This window comes from Carcharodon carcharias, chromosome 8, assembly GCF_017639515.1.
Source record: "Carcharodon carcharias isolate sCarCar2 chromosome 8, sCarCar2.pri, whole genome shotgun sequence".
NCBI classification, from domain to species: Eukaryota; Metazoa; Chordata; class Chondrichthyes; order Lamniformes; family Lamnidae; genus Carcharodon; species Carcharodon carcharias.
This window is the reverse complement of record NC_054474.1, coordinates 130,820,887-130,837,283: the sequence shown is the minus strand read 5'-3', so window position 1 is coordinate 130,837,283 and position 16,397 is coordinate 130,820,887.

Sequence of the window (16,397 nt, the reverse complement as noted above, 5' to 3'; positions counted from 1 at the left end):
ATTTGGCACCTAGCTCGTCATACGCCTATGCAGAACCTCCTTCCTCATCCTGACTATGTCATTGGTACTTACATGGGCCACGACTACTGGATCATCCTCCACCGACTGCAAGTTCCTCTCCAGCCCTGAACAGATGTCCCAAACCCTGGCACCAGGCAGGCAAAGCCATCTGAACTCTCGCTCTTTGCTATAGAGAACAGTGTCAATCCTTCTTTCTATACTGTTCCCTACTACCACTATATTTCTTTTTGCTCCCCCCACTTGGATGGCTTCCTGTACCACGGTGCCATGGTCATTTTGCTCATCCACCCTGAAGCCTCCACTCTCACTCAGACAAGCTGAGAGAACATCAAACCTGTTGGACAATTGCAGAGGCTCATACTGCAGCATTCCTGCCCTCTGGGTCCCTTACCTGCCTCACACAGTCACACGATCCTGTTCCTGGCCACTGACCAAATCAGAAGACCCTATCGTAAGTGGTGTGACTGCCTCTTGGTAGAAAGCAGCCAGGTAGCTTTTCCCCTCCCTGATGTGTCGCAGAGTTGGCAGCTCAGCCTCCAGCTCAATGACTCTGAGCCAAAGCTCCTCAAGCCACACTTAAAGCAGACGCGTTTTTGTCCTGTATCACGTTATCCAAGAGCTCCCACATGCTGCAGCATTGACATATCACCTGTCCTGCCATCCTTAATGTGTTTTAATTAATTACTTAGTTATATTAATCACTTATTTATGTTGCTTTCTTAAATATTTTGTTTACTCTACCACCAATTTGTGCAGTATTTTAAACCTTAGGGCTAGAATAGAACTTAACCACATACCACATACTCATCAAACAGCCAGCTCCTTTCTGTGTAGTAAATCAAGAACCAATTTTTATGGGGTGAGAAAGATAGAAAAAGGAAATGAACAACTCTTTCCCCCAACTCTCCTGTCACCAAACCCCAAGTCTTCACTCAGTTAGTCGACTGTACTAAAGAACCTTGAATTTATAGTAAACTAAACTGGGGTTACACTAACCAGATTCAACCAGTTAGCTAATTAACTACTCTGCTTCTACAGCTAATAGTGAGTTTACCCTGTGTAAACTGCAAGAAAGAAAGGACTTAGACAGTTTACACAGTACTTTTCAGTTACTGCTAATTTCAGACTAGATTAGATTTTAAGAGGAACATTTAAGAATAAAATTAAAACTTAAAACTCCCCTCTCACCAAACTCCAAGTCTTCATTCAGATGGTCGGTTGCACTCTGTTTGTCCCAGTGACGACTGCTGCCCCTGCAGTCTGAAGTACGTCCCCTTGAGTACCTGCATGATGAGGCTGGCTGCCAGGCTCCTCAATGCCATATAACTTGAGAGCTGAGCAGTCTGCCTTCGCCTTCTCCAAGGCAACATGGAGGGCACTGCGTACAACTACTCGTGAGCGTGAAGCGTCTTGTCACCTCGATCATTGATGGTTTCACTGCAGTTTAATTTCATATCATTCTGTAAATATGACAATTAAGTAAAATATTGTAAATACAGATCACTATTGCCAAAAATGTTTCCATCTGCTTTGGTACGCTAATATACTCAATGAGAATGTTTCAGAATGAAGATGGTTCTTTACAGGAGCACTGAAGACTGCATGCTGAAGCCCATGTTGCATTGATGCCATCAGGAGCAAGGGTGTGCCCATGCATGTCCAAGGATGGAAGACTGTTTCCTTCTCTGGACCTTCAGATAAGGTAGTAGTACACCAAAGGGTTGCGGATTGAGATACTCCTTGCAGCATTGCTTGTCAATCAATGATTGTCTTTAAGAGAGGATCAATGATCAGACTCAATGATCAATTCAGTTTATCAGGTGCACTTTAAACATGAGTGCTATACTTGGCCTAAATAGCCAAGTGGTTATGGTACTGGGTTTGTAACCCTGAGATCAAGATTTCAAATCTCACAATGGCAAACTATGAAACAATGTAACTTCATCTGAAAATGACGGATGGAAATATGTTTAGCTTGGCCTAAATAGCCAAGTGGTTATGGTACTGGGTTTGTAACCCCAAGACTCAAGAGTTCAAATCTCACAATGGCAAACTATGAAACAATATAACTTCATCTGAAACAGATGGAAACAGGTTTACTCAAAAAGAGTATCAAGAGTTCAAATCTCACAATGGTAGCTTGGCCTAAATAGCCAAGTGGTTATGGTACTGGGTTTGTAACCCCCAGATCAAGAGTTCAAATCTCACAATGGCAAACTATGAAACAATGTAACTTCATCTGAAACAGATGGAAACAGGTTTACTCAAAAAGAGTATCAAGAGTTCAAATCTCACAATGGCAAACTATGAAACAATGTAATTTTTAAGCTTGGCCTAAATAGCCAAGTGGTTATGGTACTGGGTTTGTAACCCCAAGATCAAGAGTTCAAATCTCACAATGGCAAACTATGAAACAATGTAATTTCATCTGAATAGGATCAAGAGTTCAATACGTTCGCTGCCGGATGTCCCTGGAGAGGGAGCACGCGGTGTCTGCTGGCACCCTCGAGGCCTTCTGTGCTCGGTGGGCACCGCGGGGACTGGGGTGTTTTGTTGACCCCTTTAATCACATTTTGATTTAAAGTTTGTAAGGTTCCTTTAAATTTTTGTCCTTGGTTTTACAGCTGACCTGAATTAGGGGCTGTGCCTGATTTATCCCAATTTTGTTGATTTGGTTTTCATTACAAGATTAGCAAGAGTTCAAATCTCACAATGGCTAACTATGAAACAATGTAACTTCATCTGAAACAGATGGAAACGGGTTTGTACTCGAAAGAGTTAAATATGAGTGCTATGCTTGGCCTAAATAGCCAAGTGGTTATGGTACTGGGTTTGTAACCCCAAGATCAAGAGTTCAAATCTCACAATGGCAAATTATGAAACAATGTAACTTCATCTGAAACAGATGGAAAATGGGTTTGTACTTGAAAGAGTTTAAACATGAGTGCTGTATTGAGGGCAGTCATCAACACATAATGGTTACACTGTCACTTAAGTAGATTTCCTGCATGTCAAGATGCCATGCATGCTCCCGGGAAGCACACTTATTTGATTTCTTCACTATATTTGAGGCCTTTGTCTTCCAGGTGGTGCAGTCACAGGGAGCCAAGGTGTTTTGGCAATATTGAGTGTTGCAGCTATTGCACACTCCTGAAACGGGATGCTGGTGGTGGATGGATAATGTGGAAGGCAGTAGAAGGAGTTGATCCAACACACGCATGACATCAGCCAGCACAATGTGCATTCGTTGCAGTATTGTTAGCACATACAATCTTACCTGAAGTTCGCGGAAGTAAAGTCATGCTTCCTACTGGCACTCTGGGTATAGTGGGCATGGTTTGAATCGGCACTGGGTGGTATTTTCTCCGGCTCATTAACAGCCTCCAACAGATATGTGAATGGCCCAGGTTGTGTGGGACTTACAGGAACATAGGACTTAGGAGCAGGAGTTGGCCATTCAGCATTAGAGCCTGCCCCACCATGTTTGCCCCCTTGACTCCCTTGTCTATCAAAAATCTATTTACCTTCTCAAGGCACATTTGTGCACAATGCTGAGGCCAAGGGATATGATGGTCATAGTTTAGGCCAATTTGAGGGCACTGACTTTTAGTACATGCTGTTGGTTTTCTCTCTTGTTGAGGATGATCATTTCAAAAGTCTAGGAATCGTGGCAGTTTCCAGGATACCATGCACATACGTGCAGAAACACCTTGGTGTGGTCACACGCCACCTGTACATTCAGGGAGTGGAAGAATGCCCTGTTTATGAAGGTGTCCGCTTAATGACTTGGCGACCTTATGATGGTGAAGTGGGCAAAGTTGTACCGGAAGGAAGCCTGCTAATTCGGCAAACCCCGTCGGCCTTGTGTGTCTGCAACGCCACATCCATCAGGAAGTTTATCTGCTCCCTCAACTGAGAAGAGAGAGCATCTGTGACTACCTTGATGTGGCTGACCATGAGATGCCACTGGGGTCTGCAGCTGACCCCTGGAAAGAGCTGGCAGCATAAAAATTCCGAGCCACAGTGACCTTGAGTGCCACTGGCAGGGCATGCGGATCAGCAGGCTGCGGTGGCAGATCTTGTTGCACCATGACACAAATGTCGGTGATCAATTCCCAGGTTAATCAAGGCTTTTTTCTACAATGGTTCTCTGTCATATCCAGATATGATTTCTGCAGTTGGCAGGCCCTAACCTCAGGGTAAATCCTGGGTGTTCTCCTTCTCCTGCTGCCTGGTGTGCTGTCTCCAACTCCTGGCTTTGTCCCATCATTCTAGTCGCACATTGCTCCCGCTAATGTGCCTCTATGGCACGAATGTGCAAAGCTGCCATCCCCATTTTACAGCATCTTTGGCACTACGCACAGTCTTCTCCTTATCTGGCACAATCTTCTTCCTCTCACCTGAATGTCCAAGTCAGGAGGGCCAAAAATAGCTGACCTTCAAAGGCCATAGCCCCACCCTCCAACTCCCTTGGTGACATTCTGTGGCAATTCATGAAAATTTTTGAAGGTCTGCAAACAACTACGTGACCTTTCCAAACAGATATCTGACCTCTCCACAAAGGTGCCTGACCTCCAAAAAAGTACCGGCCCTCTCCAAAAAGGTACCTGACCTCTCCAAAAAGGTGCTTGACCTCTGCAAAAAGGTACCTGATCTCTCCAAATAACTCAGGTAGGTTTAAACCTTTACCTCTAAATTGTAAGTTCCAGGAGTTGTGCTTCAGAAATTGCACTAATGAAGGTTGCCTCAGAGCGAAGGCGGCTGCACTTTTATATGTGTGTTTCCTCCATGAACGACACATGTACAAAATATATACTGCGCCCTTTACCCCCTGCCCCTGGCGTAAATAGTGGGAGCTGGATACGGGGCCAGGAATTCTGGATTTTGGGCTCCGGTACCATTTTGGTGAAGGTGCGGAGCTTTCCATCTCCACAAAAATTCTGGCCTTGCTGTCAGGGTGTCACACAAGGAAGAACTAGCTCCTTGAACTAGATATCTGAGGCTCACGCATGACTGTGGAATCATATTCAGACAAACGTCTCTAGCCTTATGTCTCACTGCACCCTTTAGTCATAACTTCTTATCTACCTCTTCACTCTATCCCACCATTAATAGCAGAACTTCTCGCCATCTCAGTCCCATCCCCTGGAATTGTCAACCTAAACCTCTCCATTTCTGCACTTTTATCTACCTTGATGAACCTCCGGAAAATCCATCATATCAAGTATTTTGTCAATATGTTGACTGGCTCTACCATGTGGGGTAAAATCCATTCCATGATTTATGGTGTTTTGCCCTCCCATTTCACGTAGATCCGCATTTCATGATCAAACTTGTCACTGTTGTTGTAGAATTCTGGAAACTAGCAGTTAAAGGAGACATTTACTCTTGGGTAAACTGGAATTGAACAACAATAGCCCAGATCTTCCGCAAAACAGCAATCACCGTCAGATTGCTGCTCTGCTCATTCTTTTCTGACCTCAGACTCTGCTCCACATTTCTGGCTAAGTCTTCTGAGCACGGCTTCTCCAGAAATGCATAGTATACAGTTCCACGAAGAATTGCACCACAGCGCTGGAGCTTCAGGGGTAAGACAAGCCACTTCCCCTTTTTTACAGCGCTAGCTGCCCTAAAGTAAGTTTAAAGGTCAAGCGTAAATATCAGTGAATGGGTGAAAGGATGAATGAGTGAATGGGCAGGGTAGTAGGGTGGGTAGGTGGGTGAGGTAAGTGGGTAGGGTTGCAGGTATCTGAGGGAGGTTGAATGGGTAAGTTGGGTAGGGTGCTACACATGTAGGGTTGTAGGTGGGTAGGATGGCAGGTGGTAGACTGCTTGGTGTGTGAGATGGATAGGTGGATGGCAGATGGGTAGGTGGGTCGCTGGTTAGTCAGATCAGGCCAGGAGGGGTAATTAGGTTGGGGGCTAGTCAGGTTGGGTTGGGGTGGCAGTGAGGTGGTGGGGAATAGTCAGGTCTGGTCAGAGGGGCTAGTTGGTTGGTCGGGGGTTAGCATGGTCAGGAGAAGTAGTAGTCGGGTTGGGTCAGAACATTGAACAAGCATTCAATGGGTAATCAGGGGATCAGTGAGTGTAGTCAGGGGGTCAGGGGGGATGGCTGGCTGGATCAGTGTGAATGATTGGGGATCAATTTGAAGTTACCCAGGAGTTAGATTAGGATTTTTCTGTCTAATATTTCCTCGGTAACTGTTCAGGCAAGTAAATTGTGACTGTCCAAGGTCTCTGACTCCACCTCAGAGTCAGGGACTTTTGCAGGGGGTCTCTGGGAGAATTGCCCATCGGAAGTTCAAACTTCCTGGACAGTTCCCAGAGAGTCAGCGCACTGGGACTTCTACATCTTGGGTCATACATCCGGTCTGCCACAATCCGAAGAACAGAAGATCAGCGAATATGAAACGGCAGTCCTCTGATCGACTCTGTCGTTATGTCTTCCTCTTGAACAGGACATCGAATCAATACAAATAAATGTTCATGGTGAATTTGAAGGAGTGTCAAATGCAAACTAAAGTCAAGATCAGCTTCTATTGCTTAGCTCTTCAAGGTAACATGGACTTACTTGAATGTGTTGGTCACAGGCTAACCTTTAGAATCATTAAATAGCTTTATAACAGTTTAATCTGACCAATTTGAGTAGATAAAGAACAGATGTAACATTAGCAAACTGTAGTGTAATGTAGTGAGCTTTCAGAGCCACGGTGCAAGAACTGCAGGATGAGAGGCAAATCCCACATTGCAGCAACATGTGCAAGAAATAGACCCCCCGTCAGTAATTCATCAGGGACAGTTCTAAACTGCTGGCTTTTTGTGCTACACCCTTTACTTCCAGAAACTTAACAGAGAAAGAGTGCGCGGTGCCATCAATTATTAGAATGTTTACTGGCAATTAAGTCACTAAGCAAATATCCATGCATGAATTTGAGCGTAAAGTTGTGTTCCTTTCTCTCAATCAACTGTGATATAATTGGCCAGTTTAAACCAGGCTGGTCACTTGCGTCACTGTTAAATATGGTCCTGCATTGTACCATGGTTTTGTGCTGTGGATAAATAACTCTTTTAACAAGTTGTCCGCAAGTTCAATCCAAACAGTGGAACTGTTTGATTCAAGACCCAAGACACCACAGGATAGATCTGCTCCCCTTTTCTGGTAAAAGATCAGTTTTTTTCTGTTGCACATTCACAGTCGAAGATACCAACTTATCCTCTTGTCATTTCACTTGTGGAGTAACTGACAGCAACAACCAAGACTATTTCTTCAAAGGAAGATTTTTCTGAACATATTTTGAAAAAAACTGGACAAATATAGAACAATGCGGGTCAGTTGTGTCCTGGGATAGATTTTCTGCATTGGGCATCAATAAAGCCAAAATTATGTTAGTTTTGACAGGTGTCTTTTTTTCTTGACTTAACTGCTCAAACTTATTTGCAAATCACCAAATGTAAACGTGAACCAGTGCAAATGAGGGGCATTTTAAAATGTCACTTTATAAAAATGTAGGTTTTTTAAAAATATCATTTTATTTATTTAAGAGTGATAACCTGGTGCAATTTTATTAATGCAGCTGAAAATGGGCTTATCGCAAAAAATAAACATTTTTAAACACAGGGCGGAATTTTCTGAGCCCGCTGGTGGCGGGCATAATAGTTGGCGTGCGCGGAAAATATGGTGAGAAATAGGGCATGAAGGCAGGTTGCAATCTTCTGCTCAGCCTGCCAATGCCGGGCCGCGTTTCCCACCATCAGTTGGTGGGGAGCTAATTGTGATACATTAGCATATAATTAAAAGGCCATCCCGCCAGGCTCTTGAAACCCACAGTACCGTCCGTCCACGTTGGCGGGAAAGCACACAGATGTGTTTCACAACAGCATGCAGGCAATGTGCACTTGGCAGCCTTCACTTTGGGGGAACTGAGGTAAGTGAGTAGCAGTGTTCTCCACAGCTTGCCCGTTGTTTACAGGCCTCAGGAGTGCTGGGGGGGTGGTGGAACTGATGCCTGGCCCCGCAGGCCATTGCTGAGGGATGGGGGTGTCCAGGGGCAAGTGCTGGCAAGCCTCAGAGGTGACTGTTGAGGTGAGCAGTGGGGGGGCTGTGTCAAGTGCTGCCCTGGTGTTGCATCCTGTGCACAGGTCGGGGGCAGGGTAAGTGAGGTAAGTGGCCATGCATTAGGTTCACCTATATAAACTGACCATGCCTCAGCAACTGAGACAGATCAGGTGCAGCCACAGTGATATGATTGGGGTCGGGCTCCTAGCCTGCCCACCCATGGAAGAAACATGGAGGCACCAAAGGGCCACCAAGCGCTCCACACCTTACCCACCCCCGCACACCCCCCGGCACAGACTTCGAGTCTGCCACCACTTTATTGCACCGCAGAGCAGTTGGACTGCACATGTTGTACAATCTCCTCGCCAACGCTGGCCATGTAACAGTCACTGCTGGAGGAGCTGACAGACCCTTGCAATCTCAGCATCCTGGCTTGAACCATCTCGCAGATTGACAGGGCAGCCATGCAGCGCACTCATCTCTGACCAGCCAAGGGGTGACCAGCACTCTCCGGGAAGCATTAAGGAGCAGTCACATAGGACCAGAGAATGTGCTAAGTACAGCCATGATAAACATGTCTCTCTCATTTTCGTGCTGCAGGAGGACCACATCAGGGTCATGGATCTTGGTGACCTAGCTGTATGCCTGATGGCCTACAGAGACCGTAGAAGATGGAGGAGAAAGCAACTGAGGCTCCTGGCCGCACAAAGGCAGGAGCAGCAGCCTCATGAAGAAGGGGCAGCAGGGGCTCCTGCACACACTGCTCAGTAGTGACAGTGAGCCATGGTTGCTTGGTGCCTGGCAACATCCAGGGTCTATAGATGCCGCCTGCCATTCATGCAGATGACTGAGAACCAGTGTCGCTGACGACTGCACATGTCTAGGGACCTGCTGGCTCACATCTGCCATTTACTGCAGGACTTGGACCAAGGGAACATGGAGAGCATCCACTGTCAGTGGCTGTGAAAGTGACCGTGGCGCTCAATTTCTATGCCAGTGGCTTCTTTTAGGGCTCCACAACTGACCCCTGTGGGATTTCACAATCTGCCAACCACAAATGCATCCATGAGGTCATGGATGCCATCTTCTCCATAGCACAAAACTTTGTGCATTTTGCCTGGGACTCGGACAGCCAGGATGTAAGGGCCATTGGTTTTACCCTGGTCTTGGGATTCCCACAGGTGCAGGATGCATTTGACTGCACTCATGTGGCACTCAGGTCGCTATCGTTACAATTGGTGGCCTTCATCAACCGCAAGGGCTTCCACTCACTGAATGTGCAGCTGGTATGCGATCATCAGAAATGCATCCTGCAGGTATGCACACGGGTTTCTAGGGAGTGTGTACAATGCCTACATCCTAAGATCCCTGCAGTCTTCCAGGGTCCACAGAGGCTGTAGGGTTGGCTTTTTGGGGACAAGGGCTACCCACAGAGGCCATGGCTGATGACACCCGTGCGGCGGCCTCAGACTGCAGCAGAGCGAAGGTATAACGAGGCTCATGCAGCAGCTCGCAACTTGGTGGAGCAGACCATTGGGATGCTGATGGTGACTGGACAGGTCTGGTGGAGCTCTGCAATACAGTCCACAGAGGGTGTCACGCATCATCGTCATCTGCTGCACACTTTACAACCTGATGCTGCAATGGGGAGAGGAGCTGGCAGAGGAGGAGATGGAGGAACTGCATTCTCCTCTGATGATTTGATGAGGGTGAGGGGGGTCCTCGGTGGTATGACGATGGGGACGAGGCTCTCGCACTGGTTAGATGAGGTAGGCACACTCGAGAGGCCCTCATAGCTGTCAGATTTGTGGAGGATGATGACAACATGCAGTAAGATGTCCTTGTAGATCCTTAAATTGCAGTTGTGAACGTTTGACTCCAGTCTGACTTATCGTTGCGCCAATACCCTCTGTGAGAATGCTCCTGTCATGGAGATGCAGTGGAGGCCCTAACAGTCGCTCAATCGCAGAAGGATGATGACAACATGCAGTGAGGATCCTCACACAGACTCTGAGAATGTCTGACCCCTGTCTGGCTAAGGGCAGCTTGCTTGCACTCCACTATCAGAGCGATCTCAGAGATACAGCCATGAAATTTTAGACGCACCTGTTCTGTGTCTGCCTTCAGCACCTCAGCCCTTCAGAAGCTGGTGCACAGCATCACTGGTCACGGATGCTGGTGTGATGGGGGCCAGCCCCACCTTAAAGGTGCTGAGAGCACACAGCATGAAAGAACTCTGTGGCAGCTGCCCACTACATTCTGGCAGCAATGACCAGCATCGCCGTGGTGCAGGCATCAGTAATGTTTCCAGGGAGTGCGAGATTGGACCATTACTGTGGTTTGAAGACTGCAGAGAGCACAGGAAAGAGGCCCTGGGCTGAGACACTGAATCTTCCTCATAATATAAAAACTTTCATGTTGCCACTATATATTGTCAGTAACCTTTGGGAAAAATAAACACATTCCTTAGCCTCGCTTGTCTGGCTAGTTGTAAACCTTTAAAATCTAAATATCCCTTCATTTACCTAAAAATGCAAATTCCCTTCACACCTTACATGCTAAGCCAGCATTCATTAGCGTGTCAAGCACCTAGCCTCATTGATGATTTAAAGCTTGCCATCTGCTTGACTATAAAATGTAATTAAATCACAACTATACTTAGATCCATTAACCTACTTCACAATAAACCAGAAAAATGTTGTGAAAAAAATGTTAGTTTCATGACACATAATAGGTTACGGACACTCAAGTTGCATTGAATGAAATTTGCACTTAAAATCTTATGATTCTTTTTGTGCTGAATACACCAGTTTTGGGCAAAATTGCACAAAACAAATATTGCAACCGAGCAGAACATCCAGGCCCCTATTTTATAGAGAAACACGTTTGCACATAATTTCTCAACACCACCATTTCTCATGAACTTTCAAATAACAGTGTAGAGTCAGAACAACAAATCTAGAAACAATTGACCTGAAGATACCCATTATACAGAAAATAAGGGTCAGTCTTATTAGCCCTTTGCTTTGTTGGACAAAATACTTGTTGTAAAAATTGTTACTATTTTCTCTTATTCAGCACGTTGGGCCATATTAACCTTAAACTTTTAATGGGTCTCGGAAGGACCAAGAAAGAACGTAGCAATGCTCAGATGTGTTTCACGTAGCCCTCTCTATCTTTCTTAAGGGAACAGAGGTGGCAGGATATCAATTGGCCATTTTGACTCACATCTTTAGAAGTTAACTGTGGGTAAAAGTAAATAACCTGATCACTGGAGCTGGCAACAGTATCCTGAATAAATGATCAGGTATTGTGGTCAAATATTATATATCCAACAAACTACATTATTTGAAATCAGACTGCTGAATTAAAATGGAAAACCAGACAGAACACAAAGGGACTGATAAAATAATGTAGTCAATTTGCACGTTTTTTGTGCTGGACTCCGACGTTTCCTAGTCCACTTCAGCGATAGGGTTGCACAGAGGCAATTTCAAATATTTTGAATTAATTTTTTACTGTTGTGCTCCTACAATTTATAATGCCTCAGTAAAAAGGATCTGCTTTTTCAGTCCTGTTGGTGCTGTGCTTAGGCACAGCGATCAGGAATACCAAGGGGCTGCCTAACCTTCAGGCTTTCCATCCCTTGTTTACAGTCCAACCTACCACTGCCCTGAGGAATTCCTGCAGTGGCCTTTTGGGCCTGCAATGATTAGTCTCAATCTACCACGAAGAGCTTCCTTTGTGCAACCACTGTGGATGTTTCTTCCTGATACCCAGTTTACTAGGGTCAGAATCCTATGTCAATTGTGTGGAATGACGTTGGGCGTGTGTCCCGATGTCATCATGCATGTGCGCAATATTGAGCTTGGCGGGCATGTGCAGGGGTCAGAGCCACGCCCATTGACAATTAAAGGGCCAATTAAGGCCATTAAAAACCCAATTGTCTATGATTTTACATTGCCCGTGCAATTTCACGCTCATTGCACAGGCAAAACAGGTAGGCAGACAGCCAGTTTTTTACGAGAATGCAACTGAGGGCCGGATGAAATGTCCAGGGTGAAATATAATAAAAGAAGCTATCTGTGCACTGATGTGTTTTGAATTCTGCAGTCAGGTGCTTGAATGTGCTGCACAGACACAGTTTGGCGCATTTTTTTCGTCATTGAATCTGTCCAGGTCTGCAACTCCCTGAGGCAGCTCCGCAGCAGCTGTCTACCTTCAGGGGGCTCGCTAGAAGCGCCAAGCTGCACCCTCATTTTTGTCAACACCCAGCCTCTTCCCACCCACGGCCTTTGACAGCGCTGAGGCTTTCTCAGCACGCGTTCAGCGGTCGATCACAGGCGGAAGTACATTTTGCGTCCGCTTCTGGGCCCGCCAACTTGGCACAATTCAGGCCTAGAGCTTGTGGCTTCCACACTCTGTGCCCATGTTTATTCCTTGTTCATAGTGTGATGTAACAACAGTAATATCAAGTCCTGTCACAGCTAAACAGCATTGTTAAATGCAGGAAATGAAAGCTGCATTCGTCATGTACCAGTAGTAACCATCTCACACCAATCAAGATATCAATAAGTCCTTTTTAGAGACTAAAATAGGAAACTACATCAGTGATTGTAATTTAAGGAAAAAGCCCCTTGAAAGGGATACATATCATGTCACAAGTAGCAGTAGTACTTGACTTGCCAGGAAATTTTTTTTGAATGCATTCAGCTATTTTTAGTTTCAGAGATATGTGCAATTTTTTTTTGCATGGAAGCCTGTGAGTTTTTCTCTCACATTTCACTGGCATTGTGATAGTGTTTTGCTACCTGAGCCCCAGGCTCTGTTCCTATTTCGAAATCTATTCCTACATCTTTGACTTCCCGTCACCTCAAGTCACTGATTCCTGCTTGGATACAATGGTGCAGGTGTCCAAGTCTTCCAGATGTCTTGTGACAGTGACTATTGATAGGCTATCCCCCTGCGGAAAATATCACAAAGTTGCTGACTGTGCCCTCTGTCCAAGATTCGCAAATGTGCACTTTTCAGCAAAAATTGAGGGTGATCAGGTTGATTTTGCAAGAATGTAGGTATGTTTTCACAATATTTTAATATGGAACAAGGACAAAACAGCTAACATAGCAGAGCTAGTTAATAGTGCTTGCTGTTAAATCCTGCCTTTTCCCTTCAATGATGCTGAACACATGAGTGAGGGTGAATTTTAGGGCCAAATACATGTACTGTAAGGGTAGACATAGATAGAATAATAAATGAAAATGCCAGTTGGATATTACAGAGCTTATAATGTTGTTAGCTTAAAACACATAGGGAGTTCAATTGGTTAATTACCCAAAAACAGGCATGGAGATTGAGATGCCCGATTAACCAACACCCATTCAGTGTAATGCAAGCAGCGAGCCAATTATATGCTGCCTGCTCATGGTAATGATTTCTATGTGCAGCCAGTACTCTTCACACTATTCACTTTTCAATGGCTGCATGCATCAGCAGGGGCCCAATGTCGTTACTGCATAGCACAACTTAAAGCTAGCCTGCATCTCTTAAAGAGTGGTTGCTGGAAATGACAGAGTGTGCCAACTAGAGAGGAGTGCAGGCACCAAGGGTTTCAGATGCTGCACTTGTTTAATAATCCTGTTTGAAGATGTGGAATGGAAAATAGATCACCCCGCTACCCTCAGAGGGGCTGGTAGCCCTCCAGATGCCTGCTCACAGGCCAGTGACAAGATAGAATGGAGGAGGGCAATGCCAGGATCGTAGTTCCAAGTACATGGATACACTGCAGGAAGAACAATGACCTCACACAGATGGTCAAGGCAGTGAATGTATCTTTAAATGCCATATCCTACCAATTGCACCACTAGCCTCAACCATTGTTCAGTTGACCACACCCCCATCGTTCACAAGCATTTTTTATCAATCAGGGCTCATACCTGACATTTATCTGCTTCGCTTCACTCTCACATACTTAGGCACTGTTACAAACCTCACGCCTGTTTCTCACAACTTGCACAAACAGCTATTCTACCATGACTGCCACATCATCCACTTACTTTGTACAATACCCACTTTCCTCTCTCCTACAGAAGAAGATGGAACACAACCAGATGCAGCAGCAGAAGCTAACTGGAGAGCGATAGGTGTGCCTGCATGTTCCAACTACTGTACAGGAGATAATGCTGACTCCATGGTAATGGCCACCCACCAGGCAAAATAGTTTCTTTCCATCCTTTAATCATTTGCAACACTTAATTAGGTGTTAATCCCAACCAAGGTGTAATGCCCAACCATTTCAGCTGCTTCATCCTTCATCAATAGCATTCCACCCATCATAAGGTCAGAAGTGGGCATGTTCACTGATGATTGCACAATGTTCAGCACAATCTGTAACTCTTCAGATACTGAAGCAGTCCAGGTCCATTTGTGGCAAGACATGGACAATTCTCAGGCTTGGACTGATAAGCAGAAGTAACACTTGTGCCACACAAGTGGCAGGCAATGACTATCTCCAACAAGAGAAAATCAAACCTTCTCCCTTTGAGATTCAATGTCAATTGGGGAGGCAGTGTGGTAGTGATAATGTTACTGGGCTAGTAATCCAGAGGTAAAAATAGAAAATGCTGGAAAAACTCAGCAGGTCTACCAGTATCTGAGGAGAAAAAAAGAGTTAATGCTTCAAGTCCGTATGACTCTTCTACCGAGCAGGGAGGTGCAATCCAGAGGTGCAAGCTAATGCTTTGGCAACACAGGTTCAGATCCCACCACAGCAGAAGGTGGGATTTAAATTCAATTAATAAACCTGGAGTTAAATAATGATCTAATGTTGACCATGAAACCAGTGTCATAAAACCCATGTTATTCACTAATGCCCTATAGGGAAAGAAATCTGCTGTCTTTACCTGGTCTGGCCCACATGTGACTCCAAACTCTCAGCAATATGGTTGACTCTTAAATACCCTCTGAAATCACCTAACAATACATTCAGCTGTATCAAACCACTAGAAAGTCTAAAAGGAAAGGAAACAGATGGATAAACCTAGGCACCAGAAACAACTATGGCACAGCCAGCCCTGTAGACCTTGTAATTTCGTCTTTACTAACATCTGGGGGTTTATATCAAAAGTGGTAAAGCTGCCCCACAGACTAGTCAAGCAACATCCCAACATAGTCACACTCACCCAGACACCACCATCATCATCCCTGAGTATGTCCTGTTACACCAATAGGACAGACTCAACAGAGATGGCAACATAGTGGTATACAGTCAGGAGGGAGTTGCCCTGGGATTCCTCAACATCGACCCTATGAAGTCTCATGGCTTCAGATTGGCAAGGAAAATATGGGCAAGGACACCTCCTGCTAATTACCACCTACCACTCCCCACCACCACCACCACCACCCCTACCCCGCAGCTGATGAATCAATAATGCTCCATTTTGAATGCCACTTGGAAGAAGCACTGAGGGTGACTAGGGCACAGAATGTGCTCTGGGTGGGCGATTTCAACATCCATCACCACTACAGACCAAGCTGGCCAAGCCCTAAATGACATAGCTGCTAGACTGAGTCTGCAGCAGGTGGTGAGGGAACCAACAAGAGGGAAAAACCTACTTGACCTTGTTCTCATCACTACCTGTCACATATCCACGACCGTGTAAGTAGGAGCGACCACTGCACAGTCCTTGTGGAAGCAAAGTCCGCTCTTCACATTGAGGATACCCTAAATTGTGTTATGCAGCACTACTACCGTGCTAAATTGGATAGATTTCAAACAGATCCAGCAACTAAAAGCTGGACGTTCACGAGGTGCTGTGAGCCATCAGCAGCAGCAGAATTGTATACAAACACAATCTGTAACTCATGGTCCGGCATATCCCCCACTCTACCATTACCATCAAGGGGGGTATTAACACTCTTTCAATGAAGAGTGCAAGAGGGCATGCCAAGAGAAGCACCAGGCATACCTAAAAATGAGGTGTCAACTTGGTAAAGCTATAACCCAGGACTAATTGCATGCCAAACAGTATAAGCAGTAATTGATAGACAGAGCTAAGCGATCCCAGAACCAATGAATCAGATTTAAGCTTTGCAGTCCTGCCACATCCAGTCGTGAATGGTGATGGATAATTAAAAAGCCCATTGGAGCAGGAGCTCCAGAAATATCCCACCCTCAATGATGGGGGTGGGAGCCCAGCACATCAGTGCAAAAGATAAGGCTGAAGCATTTTCAGCAATCTTCAGCCAGAAGTGCTGAATCAATGATCAATCTTGACCTCCTCCAGAGGTCTCCAGCATCACAAATGACATTCTTCAGCCAATT